The 22,735-nt window shown below is 40.7% G+C and overlaps 1 protein-coding gene across 2 annotated transcripts in view; it reads right to left on the bottom strand.

The window, feature by feature from the left end:
• PKIB (cAMP-dependent protein kinase inhibitor beta) overlaps nt 1-20,238 on the bottom strand; it is a 66,006-nt gene extending 45,768 nt beyond the window's left edge. Inside the window, exon 1 of one of the 2 annotated variants that reach the window (XM_069851809.1) lies at nt 20,086-20,238. The gene's annotated coding sequence lies outside the window, so the exon portion shown is untranslated. Of the gene's footprint in view, nt 1-6,479; nt 6,572-20,085 lie in introns of those variants that run through there. The other variant, XM_069851807.1, reaches the window with a different exon arrangement.
• Between the last annotated feature and the right edge of the window lie 2,497 nt (nt 20,239-22,735).

The raw sequence follows: 22,735 nt of genomic DNA, 5'->3' as shown, positions 1-22,735 counted from the left end.
AGTGGCAAAAGAAGCACAGAGCTCTGCTTTGCTCCTCAGTCCCAGAGTGGTTTCCCTTTTTCGCAGAACAATTTACAAAACCAGTCCTCCAAATATTTTATTCATACAGCAGCAGCAAGGCTCCAGCACTCCCTACTATCCTAGATTTAAATTAAGATGATGTGCCATATGATTGCTCAACACTATGTTATATCATCTGCCAAATCTATCAATGCTATTCATCACTGGCTAAGCCCTGAGAAATGTAGATATACTTCAGGTATTAGGCAAACAATATCCTTCTACTTGGTATGACAAAGGGAATTCTGGTTATATTTCAAATACTATTTTAAGAAGTGCTTGTCCACTCAGAGACAGAATTTATAGACATCATCTTCCCGTATTCTGCTTCATTTAGTCTTCCTGCCTAACCAATTCCTGTCTATAACATATAAAGAGACCTTCTAAGTTCTCCATATAAATACTTACAGGGCAAAGCTTACCAACACTATTCAATGGAAACTTAATTAAGAACTGTGAGATCCAGTTTGGTGGATACAAATTGCGTATGAACAAAATATACCACATATCGCCCAAGACTTAAAGCTGCTTTTGATGACGCAGAGGGAGGTTGTAGACGCACCTTTCTGTGATATGTCACAGAGCACTTCCACTAGTTAGTACACAATATATAACAGCTGCCAACACTTCTGCTTCTGTCTGAGCAAAAGCAACATACCTTGTAATGAAAGAATTACAAATATCGTAGTAGGGTGCTGAACTTGAGGATATAAATGGCACAAGATTCAAGAAGAGGCAAAACAGAATTTAAAGGAGGTGTCAAGCCTGAGCATAAGGGAATATTTTATCCAGACAGAATACATAGTTGCATCTATTTTATTAACACTAGTCTGACATCTCAGCCTTTCTCCCTTTCTCCTCTCTCATCTCCTTTCTCCCTTTGTTGGTTCCTTTTCTTTTAAGGCCTGTCACACAAGTACTACTAATGTGTTTTGTACTCACAACTAACTCAAAACACTGTGAAGAGTATCCTAGCGACGTTACCCTTCAACAAGTCAGCCAGGAATAATAATCATAAAGACCAAACCCAGAGATCTGAAGGCATTTGGTTTGTCTTGTAAAAATGGCTTACATACTCCAGTGGTGTTGACTTTAATAACTGTTTTTATTGACCTCCTGGCTTCTCTTTACACAAAGAGAGTTGTAGAATGTCAATGTGATCCAAGGCTGACTCCAAAGAAGGGATTTTCTTTGCAGAAAAGGAAGTTGTCTCTACCCAAGAGGTGCTGAATGCAGCACATCTTCCAAGGACATTTCAACAACTCTGCAGCTGTGCTACTGAACACAGTTACAGGTTATTCAGGATCCTATGGACAAACTTGTGAGTTCCCTACAGAATTTTGTAAAGCAGTTTCAAAGGTAATTGAAAAAAGCTAAAATACAAGGCTGCCCATTTGCCCATGAAGGGCTGGAAAGCAGCATAAATTATTGCCCTGTTCTGTGTCAGCAGGTATGTTAGATCTGCAAACATAAACAGTACTGTGTACTATAAACCCACTTCACCTCCCTTTGTTGGATGAAATATGTGGACAGGAAGGGGAAAGCCAATAAAGAGGAAAATAATGTGTTGCAGCAAATACTGCCTAATGTGGATTAAAGAAGAAAAAAAGCAAGAAGTGCTCCTTGATCTGTAGTTGCTTCTCTGGGATCTTCCTAAGGACATCACAGCAAAAGGTAAGGATTTTAATTAAGAGCTGTGTCCTTGCAGCACAACATAGCACAGACCTGCCCCCACCTTTGAGGTCAGCACGGGAAGATGTGTGCTACATACCAAAGCAAACACATGCAGAAAAGCTTTTGCTGCATATTTTCAGTGCTTACTGAGCTCTGGCAAGCTAATTGAACACCTCTGGTTCAAATGCCTCAGCCTGGGTGCAACTGACAAGTCCTTGCTCAAAGGCTCCTCAACCTGCACGTCTTCCCATGCACAGCACAAACCTGACCCAGCTGATAAAACTGTCTCATCTCTCATCACTGACAGTGGTTGTCTGGGCTGTACTCAGGTGTGCTGCCTCAGGTGAAGCTGAACCCCATTAAGGGGCTCCGGCTTTTAGCCCCACTGCTGGCTTTCCCATCATAGCCCATCTCCCTGGCCTCTGGGCAGGGGCCACATTCCCCTCTCTGCAGCACAACACCATCCTCCTCTGACCTGCTGAGGTTAAGGACACAGGTTTGTACACCTAACCTCATCTGTCACAGTGGTTCAAGTTAAACACTTCTCCTGGCAGGGTTTTACAATCCCCTGGATGCGTCTTAACTGAAATAGACTCAGTAGCACCTACATAGGCTGCTACATCCTGCATTTCTGGAAGTGATGAAACGTCTGGTGAGAGATGAGGGGTGAGAAGCCACTGTGGGAGTTGCCTCTTAAACCAGTTGGAAGGCACCCAGTCCAATGTGGTGTGCCTGGTGGCAACTCCCTGGGACATGGAGAGTGCCTGGGGCAGCTGCGATGAGGGCCAGGTCACTGCAGCAGGGAAGGAAGGATGTTTGGCTACATCAAAGTGCAAGAAGAGGCAGGGCAGGATGTTACATGAGCATATGTGCCTGTTCCCGGAGAAAAGATTCTTCTGCATCTCATTCCTCCTTTTGCTACTGTAAAATAGGAGAAGAAATTCAAACATAATCACTGTGCAAGCACAGTGCTCTCTCTTTAGCGTGGAATGCAGGCTTTAACGATATATAAATGATTTCTATAAGATGTAAAGTAGAGCTTAGTGCAACTTGAATGCAGATGAATATATAAAAAGAAATTAACATAATTCACTAAGCACTTTACTTGCTTTCATTTGTATATGTATGTTCATGCCGAGACAGCAAGTCCAGTTAATATGATTTCTACAACAGGAACAAAAAATAGCAAATTAACTTACAATACTATTAAAGCTTTCTAAAAAAAACAACCAAAAAAACAATACTCAAAAGAATTTTTTTAGGGAGATAATGCAGGAGAGAAGAAAGGAAGTATTGTGATGGTATTAATGTTGGAAAGACAAGGAAAGGGAAAATCGGCAGTTATCCATAAGTACGGCTCTTAACTTTAGTTGTGTAACAGAACAAATAATAAGAACAATAACCACCACTTAAAAGTCAATAAAAGCACCAAGTATTTATGACGGTCTTGCTAGATAAACTCACTATACCTTTTCTTATTTCTCCTCCATTCTCCTTCTCCTGTCATGACACTGGGAGAGTGCCACAGCATCCCGCTATGCAGAGAAAGCAGAAGAGGACACTTAGATGCAGACATAAACAGAAGAAACAGCAGTGGCAGCAGGAAGCAAATGAAAGTCTTATAAAAAACTTGTAAGCAATTCAGAGAAACTGATTGTAGAACAAAGTAGATTTTACTGTGACTACAGTGATCAAGTGTTTGCACTGAGTCACAGCAACAAAAAAAAAATTACTGCACCATTGGCTACCAAACCTTTACTTAGAATTATTAAATTATGGCTAGGAAAGCAACAGGTCAGTTTACGAAGTTGAGGAATGACAGTATTTATACCACTAGAAGAAATATCTTGGACAAACAAGAGTTTATTTTGAACTGACCATGGAGGAGAAAAGGCATGACCAAAACTTCCAAGAGTGTATGCTCCCAAGGAGCATAAAAATTGAAAAATATAATCACCAACCCTATGAGTAGCAGCAGCTACAAAGCTCAGCATCCTATGGAGCACCCACACAAATTTTCTCATGTCTGATAAGCTGAAAGCTCTTCCGTCAGTGGGGGCATCAGCCTCATCTTTATCATCTGGTCCTGGTCACCAGCAGTATTGACATTTGTAAGAATTTCATCACTTTGAAATCTCTGGTCTTCTATTTATATTGGTTGAAATTGATCCCCATGAGTAAAAAGATTACTCCTGGGCAATGAGGGGAGCTACCAGTCAGACAGCATTGTCATTAATTTTTTAGCTTCATTTCCTCAGGAAACCAGGTTGAAAAGAATATAGTCGGGTCAGAGGGGATGAAATAACACACAGAAATCTCAAATGGGAAAAACTTCTAAACCCAGAATTACTGTCACATTCAGAGGACATTATTTCATGTGAAGAAAGCCAGATTTTGGAGCTTGTCACACACAGATCACTATTCCCGACTTTCTAGGATTTCTGCTAAGCTATACTCTTAGTCTGCAATGAAAATCTGGCTGATCCCCTTGTAAAAAATTTAAATGCCAGAATCTTAATCCATTCTAACACAGATGTCTGACTATACAAATACTTCTAGCAGACAATATCACTTGGATTTATTTTTGTAATTCTCTCCCTTTGGTGCTGGTGTTTAGTCAGGGAGTAAAGTAATCCCATGGGTCTGAGTGGCCAGCCTAGATGCCACAGAGTGGAAGAAATCAGCCATGAATCCTATATCCTGCGTTGTTTCACTGCTCACAAAACTGTTTGAGAGAACAAAGAGCATGACAGGGAGACGTTGCGGTGCATGAAGGTTCTTTGGCCATTGAGATATGGACAGAGCACAGAAATTTCCCTCACTCTTCCCCCAAAGCCAGTCAAGAGGGAGCCATACTCAGAGAAGTGTGTAAAGTCCTGGAGAATCTTCATCAGAAGGGAAATCAATGAGGTTCAGCAGAAAGCCCAGCAGGACTCGGGGAACATGCTATCTCCCAGAAGAGTGACCTTTAGCTGATGGAGAAAACTGCACGTATGATTCCTCACTGATTTTTATCCCAGGTTTTAGAAATCAAAGAAAGCAGGCACTTTCTGAATGGTTCATTAAAAATACTCATCACTATACTAACAGAAAGCAGTAGTTGAACAGGAGAGATCAACAAATGGACACAAGGAAACAATTTTGCACTTTGAGACAGATTAACTACATGACCTGACTGAGTTTCTCTCTCTCTGCATTTCATGATTTGCATCAATATTTCTAAAATTTGTCATGATTCTGAAACTCATGTATTTTTTTATAACATCCTGATGTGTGTTAGGCTCTTTTGCTTAAACTTGTTACTTTCATGACATGTCTAGGACAAAATAAGAGACTGGTCTCTGTTCCAAGAGGGTGTATTTCAAAACCAAGCTACAGAACTAAACTTTCTCTCTAACGGTACAGTAAGGTGATTGCTTTTTTAAGTTATATGGATATTTCTAGTGAAGTTTCAGTTTATATTACTCCCATATAAGTAGTTTTATCAACCACACAGTAACATTTCACAAACATCATAACACAAATATTTAAGTTCAGCATTTCAAAAGAACTATAAACAACTGAAGCAACAAATCCCCAAAATTCTTCAGTGAAGAAAGGTAAACAAAGTCATGTTTTTTTCCTTCAAGGTCTCTATTCTGATCAAATGTTTCATCCAAACTGGTTTTTGCTTGCTACAAAAGCTGATGAGGTTATACTGGTTAAACCAACCCTCTGTATATATTTTCACAGTCATTAGTCCTAACCACAACGGCCAAGAAGACAGCTAGGATTTTTTTTTTTTAAATGACCAAAATCTCATTATTTTTCAAAATTCAAACCAAAAGAATTGGGTGTATTTGCAACAACCAAACAGTATCCTGCAGATCATTTTAACTATCATTTTAGGAGCACTTTGAGTTCCTTTTACTTCTTCCTTTGCTAAAAGCACTTGCTTGCCTTTCAGCATCCACAAATAACTTTTAACAAATGCAGAAGAGGATCCATCATAACTGAATCAAGAAAATTACTGCCAACATTTTATTACAGTCAGAAATCAAACTCGTGCCTCGTGAGTGATCAAAGTACAAGGACACTCCTTGCAGTCACGGATAGATGAAAGTCATTTATGTATTTTAACTGATTTTCTACAAACATCTTTTACACCAACAAACTGCACACCAGTTGTTTATTATCTTGTCCGTGTAACTTATATGGACTTCATAGAATCATAGAATAGTTTGGGTTGGAAGGGACATTAAAGAGCATCTAGTTCCACACCCCCTGCCAAGGTTATTTTTCAGAAACGTGTTTTAATATAACTAAGCAATGTCACTATGTAAACAAGGCTGATATTTCTACTCTCTACTTTTCCATGTTCTTACCACTGATTAATTTGACCACACAAACATAATTTCAGAAAGGAGCTGTAGATTAAAAAAAAAAAAAAAAAATCGCACCTGGAGCACCTCTGATTGTTTTTCTGCTTCTTCCCCACGTTTATTTATGCCACCGGTTTCCCTGAGCACTTCCCGAAGGTTAAAACCTGACGTTAGTAAAGGTTAAACCCGGTCGGTCACTCGCAGGGAAGCATCGAGGACAGGGGGGCACCGACGGATTATTCGTGACTTAACCTGGGACTCGGTCGGACCTCGCGTCCCCAGGAGCACCCTCAGCAGCCGCTTCCATCTCTCCTCTCCCCCAGCACCTGGGCTAAGCGTCCTCCGGCTCTACCTTCTCCCCATCCCTTTCCCCGGAGCCGGTACCTGCGCTCCCCGCTCCGCCGGGGATGCTCGGACAGCCGGGGATGCTCCGGTTTGCAGGCTCCGGACGGGTCTCCCCCTCGCCCCCCGCTCCCGCGACTCCCCGCACCGCGGGGAGGGACCGAGCCGCCTCCTGGACGGGTGCGAGGAGCAGCCCCCCCGCCTCTCCTCTCCTCTCCGCCTCCGCGCTCCGCCCGGGGGCCGCGGCCAACCCCGCACCGGCACGGGGAGCGGAGGGGGGCGCCCAGCCGGGGGGGGCTTGACCCCGGCGCTGGGATGGGACACGGGTCCCCGAAAGAAAAGAGCGTGGAAGTGTCCCGGGTGGGTCCCTCGCAGCTTTGCCGCTGCCGCCCGGAGAGGAGACACCCACCTGGAGCGCCGTGTCCGGTGCTGGAATCCCCAACGTGAGAAGGATGTGGAGCTGTTGGAATGGGTCCAGAGGAGGCTACAAGGACGATCAGAGGGCTGGAGCACCTCCCATGCGAGGACAGGCTGCCTGGAGAAGGGAAGGCTCCAAGGAGACCTTCCAGAGACCTTCCAGTACCTGAAGTACCTTCCAGTACCTGAAGTACCTTCCAGTACCTACAGGAAAGATGGGGAGGGGCTTTTTACAAGGGCATGTAGTGATAGGATGAGAGGAAATGGCTTTACATTCGAGAGGGGAAGTTTAAGATTAGATATTAGGAAGAAATTCTTCACGATGAGGGTGGAGAGGCACTGGAACAGGTTGCCCAGGGAAGTTGCGGCTGCCCTGTCCCGGACAAGGTTCAAGGCCAGGTCGGATGGGTCTTTGAGCAAACTGGTCTAGTGGGAGGTGTCCCTGCCCATGGCAGGCGGGGTGGAATTAGATGATCTTTAAGGTTCCTTCCAACCCAACTCAATCTATGATTCTGTGACCTGGCTGGGGACAGCCCCATCACCTCCAACAAGCGTGTAGGAACATTCTTTCCAGGTGTCCGTGTTCCCCAGGACAGCCTAGTCACCCAAAACCAACAGGTGAAAATACAGTTCTTATTTGGAGCCTTACTCATTTTAGTCTCAGTTTTTCATATTACGTGAGTTTGCATTGCCTGAAACTGCACCAGCAAATAACACAGGACATCCTCCTGCTCCTGCCCAATGCAAGCAGTGGGTGTCTGACAAATTCTGGTGTGAAAACAATGCAAAAAGTTGGCAACTGAACATAGCCACACGTGACCCTTTTGGCTAGCGTCTTTATTATAACCCACAGGGAGCGGCTGTGGTGCAGCTGCGGTAGTCTCTGTATATGACATCTGGCCTCTGGGACATGCCTTTACGCAGGAGCTTGAAAAAAACAATTTGGGCCTGAAATCACCAGTCTTTGTGTTTTTCCTCTTGAAATGTTGCCCTGTGAATAACACAGGAATGTCTCAATTATTGTGTTTCAGTGGAAACACAAAAGTTATCATCTGGCATCCTGGAGAATAGCAAGGCACGATCACATTCCCTACAGCTGGATGTGTAAAATCATTATTATACTCAACTGGTTTTGAAAGCTTTCTAAAAGATCTAGAAATTTTAAGCACTAATTGTAAACATAGGGTTTTTTTATGTTGTATCTAAACTATTTGTTCTGAATTCTCTTTAGAGTGTTTTGATAATCTCACTGCATCCAATCCATATGTATCTGAGCCATTATCCAGTCATTTCCACAGATGCAGTGACAGCTACATGACTGGGGAACTCACACTGAGGTTTTCCATTTATACATGTTATTCTGAAAACTGGACAGATTCAGCTAAAGATGGGCATCACACCTGGGGTGTCTTACACTACAAACTATGTCATTTTTTAATCATATTTATTTATGATAACAAATAAAGGGAATCAGAGGGTTAGAATTTAATTTCATTTTGAAACCTAAGTTGGCATTCCTGAACCTCAAATCCCTTGGGTTTACCTCTTACATTTTTTCTGGCGTGACCTAGAATACTTAGGATTTATTTTTAAAACTATTTAAGCCATATTATTATAGTAATCCAATTTACAATGGGAACTTTAAACACCTAATAACTCAGGTGATGGGTTAGAATTGGTTGATTATCTTGCATTTTTATTAGATCTTTCCAAATGTCCTTTTAAAGTATAAGAGCTATCTTTTGGAGTTATGCCAACACTCCCTTTAAAATACTTTTATTAGAGTATAATTTACTCTCACCTTTAATGATTAGTCTCTTTGTCATTTATTTCATTATGCGGACAGATGGTTTGATTTCTCAAAAAAACATTATGACTACTATTTTTAGCTTTATGATGAAAATAATTAGCAGATGTCTCTCATTTTCTGGGTTATAGGAAAGGTTTATTCAGAATAATGATCCTGCAGTTATTCTGCCATAAAGCTAGCATTTATACCATAGATTTACATTCAGCAGCTCATTTTTCCAACATAGACTAGAATTCAGCCTGCTGATCACCTAACGTGCTTCCTTTGTGTGAGGTCACATGAGGAAAGAAGAATACACCCAACCACGATATATATCACCATTACAGGTATTAGTACCAAGATACAGTCTTGGACTTGGTTATATTTTATGATGGCCTTGACATCTTTCTAGCTCATGTGGGTATCTTCTGAGGGGAAATCCAACCTGCCTGTTCTTTCAGGCTGATATAGTGGTGCTATTTCTGAGATAGTACAAGATGCTGCTCCCCTTTTCTCATGCAGCCAGCATTTGCTGTGTACAGGTGGGATGTCACACGTGGTGTTTGGTATGGAGCACTTCAGACACCTGTTCTGAATTAGACTGAACACAAATGCATGGAAGAACTGCAGGAGCCAATAAGTGAAATCATAGAATCATGGAATGGTTTGGGTCGGAAGGGACTTTAAAGATCAATGACTTCCAGCCCCGCTGTGATGGGCAGGGATACCTCCCACTAGACCAGGCTGCTCAAAGCCCCATCCAACTTTGCCTTGAACACTTCTGTGGAGGGCATATCCACAGCTTCCCTGGGCAACCTGTTCCAGTGCCTCACCACCCTCACCATGAAGAATTTCTTCCTAATGTTTAATCTCAAACTTCCCCTCTCTAATGTAAAGCCATTCCCACTCATCCTATCACTACATGCCCTTATAAAAAGCCCCTCCCCATCTCTCCTGTAGCCCCTAACATGGGCATGTCTTGACAGAAACATGGATTATCCCACTTAGAGCTACAACAGTGTTTGTCTTCCCTTTATTTATCATTAACTGCTATTTCTTTGATTAATTTTAATTTTCCCTCCTTTTAGCAAAATCAGTGTCACTTGAAAAACAGATTTTATATCTGTAGGGTGTGCTGAGCAACTTTTTATGTTGTAGCTCTGTGCCTTTTCTGTACTTTTAGACATCTGGAGGATTAGGAAAAAAACATAGTGTACTTTAATAGTATTCATACCAAACCTTTCTTTCTCTGTATTATATTCTATGTTACATATTGTTGAATGTTTCAAATAGAAAATAACATAAGATTAAATCCCAAAGAAGCTTCTAATTAAACTGATAGCTATCACGAGAAACAAAAAGTAAGCAAAATGCTGCAGATGACTATTTTTAATTCAAGTTGAGAAATTTCTGAAGAAGATTATGTTTTACTGTCATTCTAGACGCTAGGGAATTAAATCAGTGGCTCTATCCTTGCTAGTCCTATGACCTTGTTCCACCTGGCATCTAAAATTTTTAAGATGAACCCGATACAAATAAAGTAAAAGCGAAACAAAAGCAAAATGCAGACTTTTATGAGGTCAGGAAAGGTAATCCTCCCCCTCTACTCTACTCTACTCTTCTGAGACCTCACCTGGAGTACTGTGTTCAGTTCTGCTGTCCTCAGCAGAGGAAGGACATGGTTCTGTTAGCGTGAGTCCAGCTGAGGACCACAAAGATGGTCAGAGGGCTGGAATACCTTCCATATGATGACAGGCCAAGAGAGTTGGGCTTGTTTATCCTCGAGAAGAGAAAGCTGTGTGGAGACCTTATAGCAGCCATCCAGTACTTAAAGGGGACCTACAGGAAAGATGAGGAGGGGCTCTTTATCAAGGAGCACAGGGATAGGATGAGGGGTAATGGTTTTAAGCTGGCAGAGGGGACATTTAGATTAGATATTAGAAAGACATGTTTTACTGTGAGGGGAGTGAGGCCCTGGAAGAGATTGCCCATAGAAGTCATGGATGCCCCATCCCTGAAGGTGTTCAAGGCCAGGTTGGGTGAACCTTTGAGCAACCTGACCCTATGGCAGGGAGGTTGGAACTAGATGATCTTTAAGGTCCCTTCTGACCCAAACCATTCTACAATTCTATGATTCTGATTCTTTTCCTCTCTATGTGGTGCCCCCACCACAGCAGGCACTGGCAATACCATCTGGGAGAGGAAAGGGTCTGGGGGAGTGGTGGGGAGCTGCAGGACCACCATCATTCTCCATTGCCCACATCATTGGATGGGCCACGTAGTTCAGTTCCTGAGCTGGAGGTAGAGCTGTGCTGAGCTGGGTTCTCAGGATCTCAGTAGCCACAATAGTGCAGGCAGCAATTATCAGGGGCTTGGGCTGCCTGTTAAGGTGGAGGCAGGCCTTGCTGAATTCTCTCCTTTCTTCTAGAGAGCTGGCTCTGGAAAGCTGACATTTTGTCCTCCTTAAAAGCATCTTTTTAAGAGATGCAGAATAAATGAATATTCCTTGTAAAAGAAAAGAAAAAAAGATTCTTAGAGGGCTGTAAACAAGATGACAGAGCTAAATAGAACAGGCCTTATCTGAAGGGAGAAGGCATTTTCAAAAAAGTGGAAGTTGTGTGCATAAAGGGAGCTTACATAGATCATAAACTCAGAAAAATTAGGCATAAAACTATAAACAAAGATTTCAAAGAACAGCTTGCTAAAGACAAGTAAAAATGTTACTAGTAACATCTTAGACCACAAGAACTAGCAAGTTTTGCAAGAGCTGAAAAATTATTTTGGAGTAAGAGGATCACACAAAAGGAGACATTCATATTCATAATCTTTCTTTAAAAAACAAATAGTCTGAAGATTTATCTCACATGATTGGAAAAAAAAAATAGCTCAGGTGTAAAAAGCATCCCGGGTGGGCCCCCGCAGCTTTGCCTCTGCCGCCCGGAGAGGAGACACCCACCTGGAGTACTGTGTCTGGTTCTGGAATCCCCAGTGTAAGAAAGATATGGAGCTGTTGGAATGAGTCCAGAGGAGGCTACAAGGATGATCAGAGGGCTGGAGCACCTCCCATGTGAGGACAGGCTGAGAGAGTTGGGGCTGTTCAGCCTGGAGAAGGGAAGGCTCCAGGGAGACCTTCCAGAGACCTTCCAGTACCTGAAGTACCTTCCAGTACCTACAGGAAAGATGGGGAGGGGCTTTTTACAAGGGCATGTAGTGATACGATGAGGGGAAATGGCTTTACATTCGAGAGGGGAAGTTTAAGATTAGACATTAGGAAGAAATTCTTCACAATGAGAGTGGTGAGGCAGTGGCACAGGTTGCCCAGGGAAGCTGTGGCTGCCCCATCCCTGGAGGTGTTCGAGCCCAGGTTGGATGGGGCCTTGGGCAGCCTGATCTAGTGAGAAGTGTCCAGGGGAGTTGGAATTAGATGATCTTTAAGGTCCCTTCCAACCCAAACTATTCTATGGTTCTATGATTCTATGATTCTATCTAGAAACACTAGATTTTTTTATTCACTTACTTGCCAATATTTTCATTAAAATACTGACATCATGAACACTGCATGGAGCTGTTCCTAGTTTGCATAGCACAATTACTCTAAGTGGCAACTTCCTTGTCTTGTTACTATTGTGCCCTCATGTTTGTCAAAACCTGGAGAGGGTGTTCAACATACTGGCCGCTAGTAACTGGCCTCTAAATCAGTACGAATCAACAGGTAACTCCACAGAAGTTGAAAGCAAGTATGAAGCAAAACTCAAGGGTCTGATTCATAAGATTACATGTATGCACCCAAAGACATGCAAACTTCCACATGCAAACGTTGTGTCATTTATGATACAGTATCAGCCTTCATGTCTCACTGAGACCTAGAACAGAATTGACAGCTATATGTGCACTCTGAATTAAAGCATTCTGAGGAGAAGGGAGGAGATTACATTGCCTAGATTCACGAATGTCTACTCAGGGGATCTGCAGCTGAAATGTGTGTTCTTATCAGAAAGACAAAGCCAGGTTTTGAAGAGAGATGCTGCTTTTTCAGCCTAGTTGGCTCTGATAGGTTGCATGGCAGATATGCCCTGCAGATATCCCACTATTGCCTCCTACCCTTCCTCATCTCCAGGCTCCCACACACTTTCATAAAAGGATTAGAGCATTTAAATAGCCTGGTTACAAATTTGTATTGAAACATAGACACTGATGCAAATGGTACAGCCTGTTGGCATTGTATGAATCATGCTGGCCTAGAATGAGTCTACATTAATTCCAAGTGTGCTGTATTTCCATTTCCAAACTAGTTCTCTTTTGATATTCATATTGCCAGTTGACTTAATTTAATTATTCTCTTTCATTTTGCATTTTTTCTTTGAATCTATTAATGCTTTTGCCAAGTCTCTGTATACATAGCTAATTTCCAAAGCTTCCCTCATCCTGTTCTATATTTGATCTCCATTTCTTCCAAAGGAATGTAACCAATGGGAATCAGAAATTGAGAGGACAAAGAAAGAGGCATCTCTTGAGCTAGTTGTTACAAACAAATCCTTATTAGAAACAGAACCAAAAGAATCAGGAAAAAGTCCATTCCTGCTATAAAAATGCTTTTTTGCATCCCAGACAGACACACAGTGTCTTACCTTTTTGGTCATCCTCACCTCTTTCATATGAAAAGCATGTGCTACCCTTTGAAGCCTGTTCCTGCTTTCTAAGGGAAAACAAGCTGTTCCTGTGTCACCTTCATGGAGAACACAGGCACACATTCAGCCTCACCAACAGCACATACACCATGCCATCAACAGCAGCCTTCTCCCCAAAGAAGAGAGAAGAAGGCAGACAAATCGGGCTGGTGATTTTGCCACTGAGTAGGCTACTCATTATGACGTCTGGTGTGATGAATGGACATACTCAGATGATACATTTGAGAATGAATATTAAACACCTGTTAGGAATTTGAATTTATCAAGTCAGACATAATTTTGTGAATCTGGTACCTGTGGGAATTAATGGACAAAATATGGGCAACCCTGCATGCTGCAGCAGCTACTGCGAAGTCACTGCTTTGTTTTTTGATGCTTGGTACTGAATATTACAAAACCACTTGTAACAAATACAGTTGTTCATAAATCCCTGGAATAGCCTGCTGGGTGAAAAGTTCATTAAAAGTCACATTCAATTAACAAATTACTGTCATCGCCAGATGTGTATATCCTGAGGTACAGTTTAACGAATGTCAGACACAGTCAAAATGACAGGCTAAATGGTGATTAATGCTTAGCTGACAATTTCATAAAGCATCACACTCAGTAAAGGAACACCTCTGAAATAAACAGCCTAACCTGCATAACTTAAGCTAACTGGGGTGAAAATATGAAATAAGGAAGAAGACTGTCCAAAAGACACAGAGAATTGCAACGTGTTTGCAGCCGTTCCCCAGGCTATGTTTCCATGTTTCACCCAGCTGGGGAGAAAACACCTCCTTTTCAGGTCAATAATCAGACAAACATTTTGTTCAGAAATGATAAACCACAGCAACAGAGCTCTAAGTCCCTTCCCAAAAAGATAACAAAGGCAAAGTATAGTCTCAGATGTGACTTGCTGGCTTTCTGAAGAGAAGCAGCATTGCATACAGGCTCAGAAGACCTGATGTGGTGGCGTTCATGAGCCTTTTCAGAGCTTTGTGGTACATTTGCCAAGCCTAATACATACTACCGCAATGTTACAGTTGAAATAGGCAGCTGAGACTGCCTTTTCATTATATGAATGCATTGGCAACATCACTGAGTTACAAAGTTCTACTCCCTATACCTACTTCAGAGATGGTCGATTTTAGCTCCATGAAATGGTATATCATCTCCTCAGTTGTCTTGTACAACTGGCTGTGTCACACTGTAAATTGGAGCAGCAAATGGAGCTAAGGGTGGGCCATAGGCACTCATGAATATTGCCAGAGTGCTATCATGTAAGTATGGTCTCCATTCAAGCTCTGCTATACTGCAACCACCTACATGTGCTTAACTTAATCAATGGGTGCGTCCTGAAGAACTGGGTTGAGTATGAAGAGCTATTTATTACCAGACAAAGTGTGCTCAGACATTGCCCTTTGCTGGGGTGAAATGTACAGTTTATTCATTAACATTGAAAGAGAAGACATTGATTCCTTTCATCATGCAGCTTTTAAGTTCCTAGTGTAACTGAAGCAGTGCAGAAAAGTTGTAAGGACATTACCCTCTCTCCTAATATTTGACTTTTGCAGCATGAGGCGTGGGAAAGATGCAATGCAGGCACCAGAAAATTGCCACTTGCTTGCTGTAAAGCAGTGAGAAAAACAATCATAGAATCTTAGAATGGTTTGGGTTGGAAGGGACCTTAAAGATCGTGTAGATCCACCCCATCTGTCATGGGTAGGGACACCTTCCATTATAACAGGTTGATCACTAGATCAAGTACTCGCAATCCATTCTCTGCCCAGCCTGTATTTGTGCTTGGGATTGCAGCTTTGGTGTGTGTGATTTCATCTTGTCTATGCAGTGACCCCAGGCCCTCTGGTGACAGAAATTATTTAGCAAGTTCACTCAGCTGGAAGATTTATGTAGTTACTGATCTCTGGGGTATCAGATTTTGGTCCAAATACAACCTTCAATGCACCAGTTCCTTTCACATTTATCTTTGTATTAATTTTTCCTCATTCTTCTGGAAAGCTACAAGGAAGTCAGAAGACATTTACTTGTATGGCAGTCTGCAAGGTGTTTCTTCATGATCAAGGTCAGTTCAGCCTTCCAGTACTGCTCACACTGGCTGCTGCAGTAGCATCATATACTATATGAATTCCTGAGGTGAACATTTTCACATTTTCTGAGTTATTTGTCCTCTGCACACCATAGCAGGAAATTGTCCTCCCAGGAGCAGTCTTGCCAGATGTCCAGAATAAGCTGTAATTACTGAGGAAATGTGCTAAAAAGGCAGAGAACTTCAGAAAAAAAAAATGTTTAATACGAAGAATAATCTCCAGTTTTCTCACTCTAAAAGTGACAAGTTCATAGCATCCTTCTTGTCCCCTTCCATGTTTCCCTTTTCCAAGGGTGTTTGACCTGCCCCTCAAACCTGGCCATGCAAAGGACATGCCTGTCACAAGCACATGTTGCTTAAAACGCAGGGAGGCAAATAGGGAACATCCCTTCTGCCTCCACAGGAAGTACAGATGTGATACAGCACAAGATAGAGCATATGTAGTCTTAACAGCAGCCATGATCTGCTAGTGCTCCTGACATCAGATTAACTCCAACAGCAGTAAAAACTGCTTGTAAAGCTTCATATGGTGAGTTAGTTGCAAGAAATAAGGCTAGAAGAGTTACAGTGCTTGATTGTCTCTAGTAATCCCAAAAATAACACATTTTATTGTTTCAAATGACTGGACACAGTGTGTTGTTATTCATTTATATTGTAAGTATACTTCCATAACTATTTTACAACATTATTCTCTCCCTTTTCCTTTTTTTTTTTTTTTTTTAACCAAAGCAAGTAATAACTTCTCTTTCAGCTATAAACTCTCAGGCCTCTGGAGAACGGCTCTTTTCAGGGAGCCAGTCCCAGCTAAATGAATACCATACTAAGGCATCCAGTTTGTCGTCTCCAAAAAGCCAGGTTCTTCCTCAGACTTCTGTTAACTAGGGAGCACTCTTCAGTTAGCACTGCATAGAGGAGCTGGAGCTTTTAAAAGGATATAAACTGGCCTCTCAGTGGCCATAACAGCTGGAAGAGCAAGCAAGACCTGAGATGCACTAATGGGGAATGAAGGACAAATCAGTAGAAAGACAAAAGAAGAAAGAAACAGCATTGTGGAGAATTATCTTTATGTCATCACAAGGTGATCAGAGAACTATAAAATTATTACAGGCATCCAAGCACATGGCTACCTATTAATTTGGTATTAGTTGTCATTTTAATTTGGAATCTGAGTAATCTGGACTAAACAGTTCCAAATAAAGAAGACAGTTAATGCAAGTAATTTGGAATTAAAAAAACCAGAGAATAGAATGGACTTGAGTCTGAGTCCCCACTTCAGACGTGGAGATCATTGAACCAGAGATGATGTAAGCAGTAATAAACTTGCACTGTGTCTTTCCGGGGGGTGCTTGTTTCATGGCTAGCTCAGAGAAGTCTCCAGGGAGAGAGCATATCGATACTGAAAAACAGCAAAAAACATTTTTGAGGAGAGGTGAAAGGACATTTTGTTTTTCAAAAAAAGCCAAGAGAAGATGGTTCATTAAATAACCTTTCAGAATGAATCAGCTCTTTAGAGTGTGTCAAGTTAGCTTTACAAAACAGACTGTTTCTATGTATTCACTATTCAGAAACCTTCAGTGAATCAGAGAATTAATTTCTTTTGGGAAGTTTCTTAGAAGTGCCTCGCCAACATACTGGAGAAATAGTCTTTATAATTCAGCTGTCAAGTACTGTGACTGATCACTTGTAGTCTTATTCTTGTTCCCTCATTAAATCATCTCCACTTTAAAAAGTCTTTTTCCTCTGAAAAAAAATCCTCACCTAGTCACAAAATTAATCTCAAATTTAGCAGCCTTGAAGATCAAAGCTCTTAACTTTGTGTTTATTAGCTCAGTTGGAATTATAATTTTCTGAAAATAGTAGGAAAGCATAAGGTTTGTTCCTTAGAAAGCCTCAGAGAAAGAATGTAAGTAGCTCATAGATGATGGATTTGAAGACACAGGCTGACCGTCTTAACCTTGTACAAGATTCTCTGGACTTTGGTAAAATGGAACTATTAATAATTCAGAAAATCATTAAGAGAATGATCACTGTGGATTTGGAGGTCCAAAACATTATACCACGTAATGAGACTGTAGGGGAAGAGATTAACGATTGATGTATCTGAGACTTGATCAGTTCTCAGGCAGAGAGTGTGAGCAAGAATCTAGCTGACAGAAGGACCATCAGTGAAGGGCTGGGAAGAGAGATGAGCGTTTACGAAGCAGAACCGAAGTATTTCTACCCTGATGGTAATTAAAATGTCTAACTGGGACTACTAAAACAGCTGCAACAAAAATCATATTCAAATAAAACTTGGATGTAGTCAGATAGTACCAATTAGAAATCATATCTTTATACAGAACCAATAAATGGGTTTATCTCCAAGTTATTCATATGTTATTAGGATGCCACAGCAACACCCCTCTTTGCAAACTTGCCATGATTGTGAGAAGAGCTGTAACGATTCACACAAAAGTTCAATGACTACAGAAATGGTGCATGTAGTCTTTCTATAATTCAAATTTACTATGAAGATCCTCCCACAACAATTTAGCAATAGTAAAGATCTTGGTTATTGTAGAATACAAAATTTTCAAATCATCACTATCAAAGTTTGAGTTCTTTTCTACTCTCATAACCCCTGAAAGATATGTTTCCTCTAGTTGTCCACTAGAAAACATTATTTCCCTTCCAGAGTTCTAGAAATACCATGGGAGAGTTCACCATGTGCAGAGATGGCTGGTCTTCTAAATTCATAAACCCAAAGATGTGGGAGATTGTCACTGTAAAGTTTGTTTGCTGTGTTATTTAGAGTTTATGCAATGTTTACTCACTTGATCGTGTGCCTGAGTTTAACAGGGCTGCTCATATAAGTAAGTCTTCACCTAGAAGATAGAAAAAGTGATCCTTGCTGTGCAGGAAGAGCCAATATTGACTTACATTGCTCCTGTTTGGCTTTTGTGCAACACAACAGAATGCAAGTTTCCTCTACTACATTATAGATGTAAAATATAGAAATAGATAGCAAAAATATATTTGCCAATCAGAAAATTTGCTTTTAAAAATTGTTGTTGTTGTTGTTATTATTATTATTATTGTTATTGTTGTTATTATTATTATTATGTCAACTTGATCATGAGACAATAATATTTGTGCCCGAAAGTGACAAAAGAGAAACCCACAAACCGGACTCTGTAATGCTGAAATACGGATTTGGGTGTAAACTAATGCTAGCACATCATTCATAGCATCGCAGAACAGTCCAGAAAGGGAATTAATCAATTACAACTAGTTACAAAATCAATCCTTTTCTAATTTTCCATGAATGTAAATTTAGTGTGTCCCATGAAGTATACATATAAATGCTGACAATGTTAAATATATTAAAAAAGCATGCAAAAACGGAGATTCCAACCATTGCGCTTATGCTATTGGCTTTTCAGCTTCCATAAGCTAAACAACATATCCCTAGCCCATAGCTTTACTTTCATTGAAATTTTTCTAATTTTCTTGAAAAATTGTAAGTGATGAAAAAAATATAAGTTTTGGGATATTCTGAATTTGTGGTTTCTTGGGATTTCGTTTGTGTTTTTTTTGTTGTTTTTAATAGTAGCCTGAAGTTCAAAACAGTCTGACAGAAATGAAAAATACTTTTCTTTGAAAAACTCAAATATAGGGAGGAAATATTTTCCAAACTTTTTAGTTTTAGTCAGCATCCACTTAAATGTAGCCCCATATTAAAAGCAAAACTATAGCAATATCTTATTCAGAAAAAAAAAAAACCACAGATGGCAAGATATAACTTCCACAGGGTTTCCCTCTATTTTTAGGAACTTCTAAGAATGTTCAAGTGTGTATGAACCTTTTAATTATTTGGCTTTTAAGCATTAACAGGATAACCAGGAAATGCTACAAATATCAGGAGCTGAAAATAAAATACATGGTACCAAACATAAATAGTAAAAATTAGGTTAAGCTAGCTTAGGCCGGGTTGTTCCAATATACATTCTTGTTGTAAAAGGTCTTCCTCCTTATTCATTACATGTTCTTATTTCATCTAGGTTTTCTTTGCTCTTAGATCACACAAATTAAAGAGGCATTGGTGCCATAAGACTCCATTCCACAAAATCCCTCTGAGATGGTTCATTGATATGCCAGCACAGGAGTACAAAGAATCTACAGTTTGCTCCCTTCTTTTGAGTCATCAGGGCATGAAAGTTTCTGGGACTGACCTTATTCCTTTCCTGCAGCCAGCTTTAAAAACTCTTTTCCTGTTAATGGAGTGTCAAGCCTTGACGCAAGAATGCTGGAACGGTCTATAAAATGGTTCCCAGTCCCCCAAGCTTGATCATGTGTGGCCCTTTGTTTAAAAAGATGTGCGTAAACACTTGTATAAACACAAGTTTCAGCAAAAATCAGCATTTATACTGCTTGGATGTGAAAATGCCTGCTGCTAAATGAAATGTTAGGGACGTTGCCTGAGGTCCAGAACAGCATCTGTCACTACCTAAGCCAATAACGATAAAAACATAACACTGTAAATTCAATTTATAAACATGGTATGAAAATGTGAATCATGAGCTTAACATATTTCTTTTGCATTAATAACTATGTTTTAGTTACAAAGACACACTGCATATTTATATGTCTAAAGCACATCACACATGCTGGGATACCAGAATGCACCTGTTTGGATGAGCAAGTCTGGATTCACCCCAATGGATCACACTCTGCAGGCTGCTCTCAACTTCCATTCTCCATCATCTGGGTTAGGATATCCATGCAGGAAGGAGCTCGTCCACCTCCTGAAACATGGCTCTACCCCTGAGCCTTGGAGTCTTGTCACCAAGATGCCAGAGTCCAAAGTCCTCTTCCCTCTGACTCCATGCTTAAATCAATAAGAAAAATAGCAGCAGGTTAACTATCACCCACTCGCTGACTATGTAGGGGAACTCGGAGAACCAGATGTTTACCTGGGGCACATAATTTAAGAAAGCATTAAGATTTAGAGTGGCCTTCACTTTAGCCTGTTGCAAGAGAAAGATGAGGGCACTTCTGGGCCTCTAATTTACCCAGGATGATGGATTCTGGATAGTGACCTTTAATCTACCCTCAGAATTCCTTGGACCAGCACCACTTGGACCTTTCTCTTTCACCATCCACATTGCTCTGAAACCACCACTGACCCCCTTCAGACCTGTTATACCATCTGCCTCACTTGACACACTGCTGTCACAAATTTTACCATCCTGGGAAGAAAATAAATTACATTTTGTTCTTTTTGTTCTTGGAACACCAAAATTGAAAATTGCCTCTGTTGTTGAGTAGCCTGGAGGTGGCTCTTCTTACCTGGATATCAAATGGGTAGACAAGAACACCATCTTTGTCTCTAAGCTTTGATTCACTACTCAGAGCAAGCACAAAATCCCATCGCGCTTTTGATGAGACTTTGTATGCCCTCAGAAATAGGTTTCCTACATGGAGACAGGCAAATGCCATCTGCAACTTGGTCAGCCTTCACCAAATGACCTTGACACAAAAAAAAAAGCTGGTCTGGGGGCATTCTAGGAATAGTGGGAGGCTGCTGAAAACTGTATTGCAAATTGCCAACAGGAGGTAGCATAACCCAGGCATGACTGTCCTAGATGTAGCCATATAGTCAAAATCAGAGTTAATCTAGTTCAATAGAAAGGTTGGCCTAACATTAGGTGTGAAACAGTTTGGTACCTGGGACAAGCTGTGGTAAGACGTAAGATGAGAGTGCAATGAGGAGCTGGCAGAAGCTGTCCTGACCATGCTGCTGACTATTGCACGTTCTAGAGACCCAGAGGAGCTGTGAGTCACTGCAGGCTAGAAAAGCCCTGACAGCCCAGAGGAGGAGGGAGGTTAAATAATATTTCCTTTACATGAACACTTTCTTTATGCTTGCCACACATTACCAATGTCATTGAAGACAGATGTTTTCTAGGATAAAAGTTAAACTGTCATGACTGTCAAGAGACAAGACAAGAAAAATGCTTTTCAATCTGGACTTGAAAGGATATCCATATGACATAAATTATTTATATAAAACATAGAGAACATATCAAGCAAATTTGCTAGGAAAACTTGTGAAACCTAAGAAAGCAAACCTAGACCAGATAATATTGATGTAATAGATTATCAATGACTTATAAAGTCAATGATTGTAATTCACTTATGTGAGACAGATGAAAAAGCAAAAATTCAGTTGCACTAGGAAAAAAAGTACAAAATCTTTTGTTAATTGGGAAACAGAAGTTACAGTGATTCTTTTTCCAGCCTTAGGTTACAATGAACTAATCTGCAACTGGGATCAGGAAGAAATCAAGAAGCTACTAGTAAAGAATAAGGTGTATTGCCACATTTGTGGCAGTAGACTAGATAGTCCTCTCCTAAACTCTTGCATGATAAAATAACCCTCTCTTTTATTTTCAGACTTGCTGGTCAGATGAGTGGGATCAGGGCATGCCACGAGATATAGGCTTCAGAGAGTGGCAGGGTTAGCCACCAGTTCCACACAACTCTCAGATGAAGTTGTTGTCAGCAAATGAAAGAGGGTTCTGCTCTTTCCCCTCAACAGCACTTCAACAGTTTGAAATAAATTGTGACTCTGTTGATTGAAAATCTTTATTATTTAAATAAGGAAAACTATTGAGATTCTTATGTTTTTCATGAGAACAAAATTCCACTTGCAGTGTACTTAACCAGATGTATGCAATAAAACCTTGCTATGCTTGGGTAATTTGATACACATAAAGACGAAATCAGTACAGAACATATTCCAAAGCAGTCACAGAAATACCAATGCTTCTGAAAGCTTCCTATGGCTCTTCCATAATTTTTATAAAGTGACAGCTCCAATACCGTTACTCCAGTGCAGAATACCATGAATGAAGAAACTCAGCTTTCACAGTGAAAAATACTCTTCTTCAAACCAACCTGTCAAGCCCGGAAAGAAAAATGGAAGATGGATATTTGTATGATTCAGTGTGGTTTTTTCTTTCATGGTATAAAATCAGTTTAATGTTCATTTCTGCAAAATAAGTTGATCATCACAAATAAGCAATTGTTAAAAATCAATTATGGCTCTAAGCATTCTTGCAAGGTTATTTTTTAAAATAGGGACTTAAAATTAGGTATGATTTTAGGTGGCCTGAATGGTCTGCTCATTTGGAGGTCCAGAGAATGGGCAAGTTCAGCTGAAGTCAATGGGATTGCAAAGGACTTACTTAACTTACATATTAATTTAGGCATTCATCTCTGAAAACATTGATTCTTTTTCTTGCTATTTTAAAAATTTGTTCCATATGAAGCC

Source organism: Phaenicophaeus curvirostris, chromosome 2, assembly GCF_032191515.1.
Source record: "Phaenicophaeus curvirostris isolate KB17595 chromosome 2, BPBGC_Pcur_1.0, whole genome shotgun sequence".
Lineage (NCBI taxonomy): Eukaryota > Metazoa > Chordata > Aves > Cuculiformes > Cuculidae > Phaenicophaeus > Phaenicophaeus curvirostris.
The sequence above is the reverse complement of the archived record's forward strand: the minus strand, read 5'-3'. Positions and strand labels throughout refer to the sequence as shown.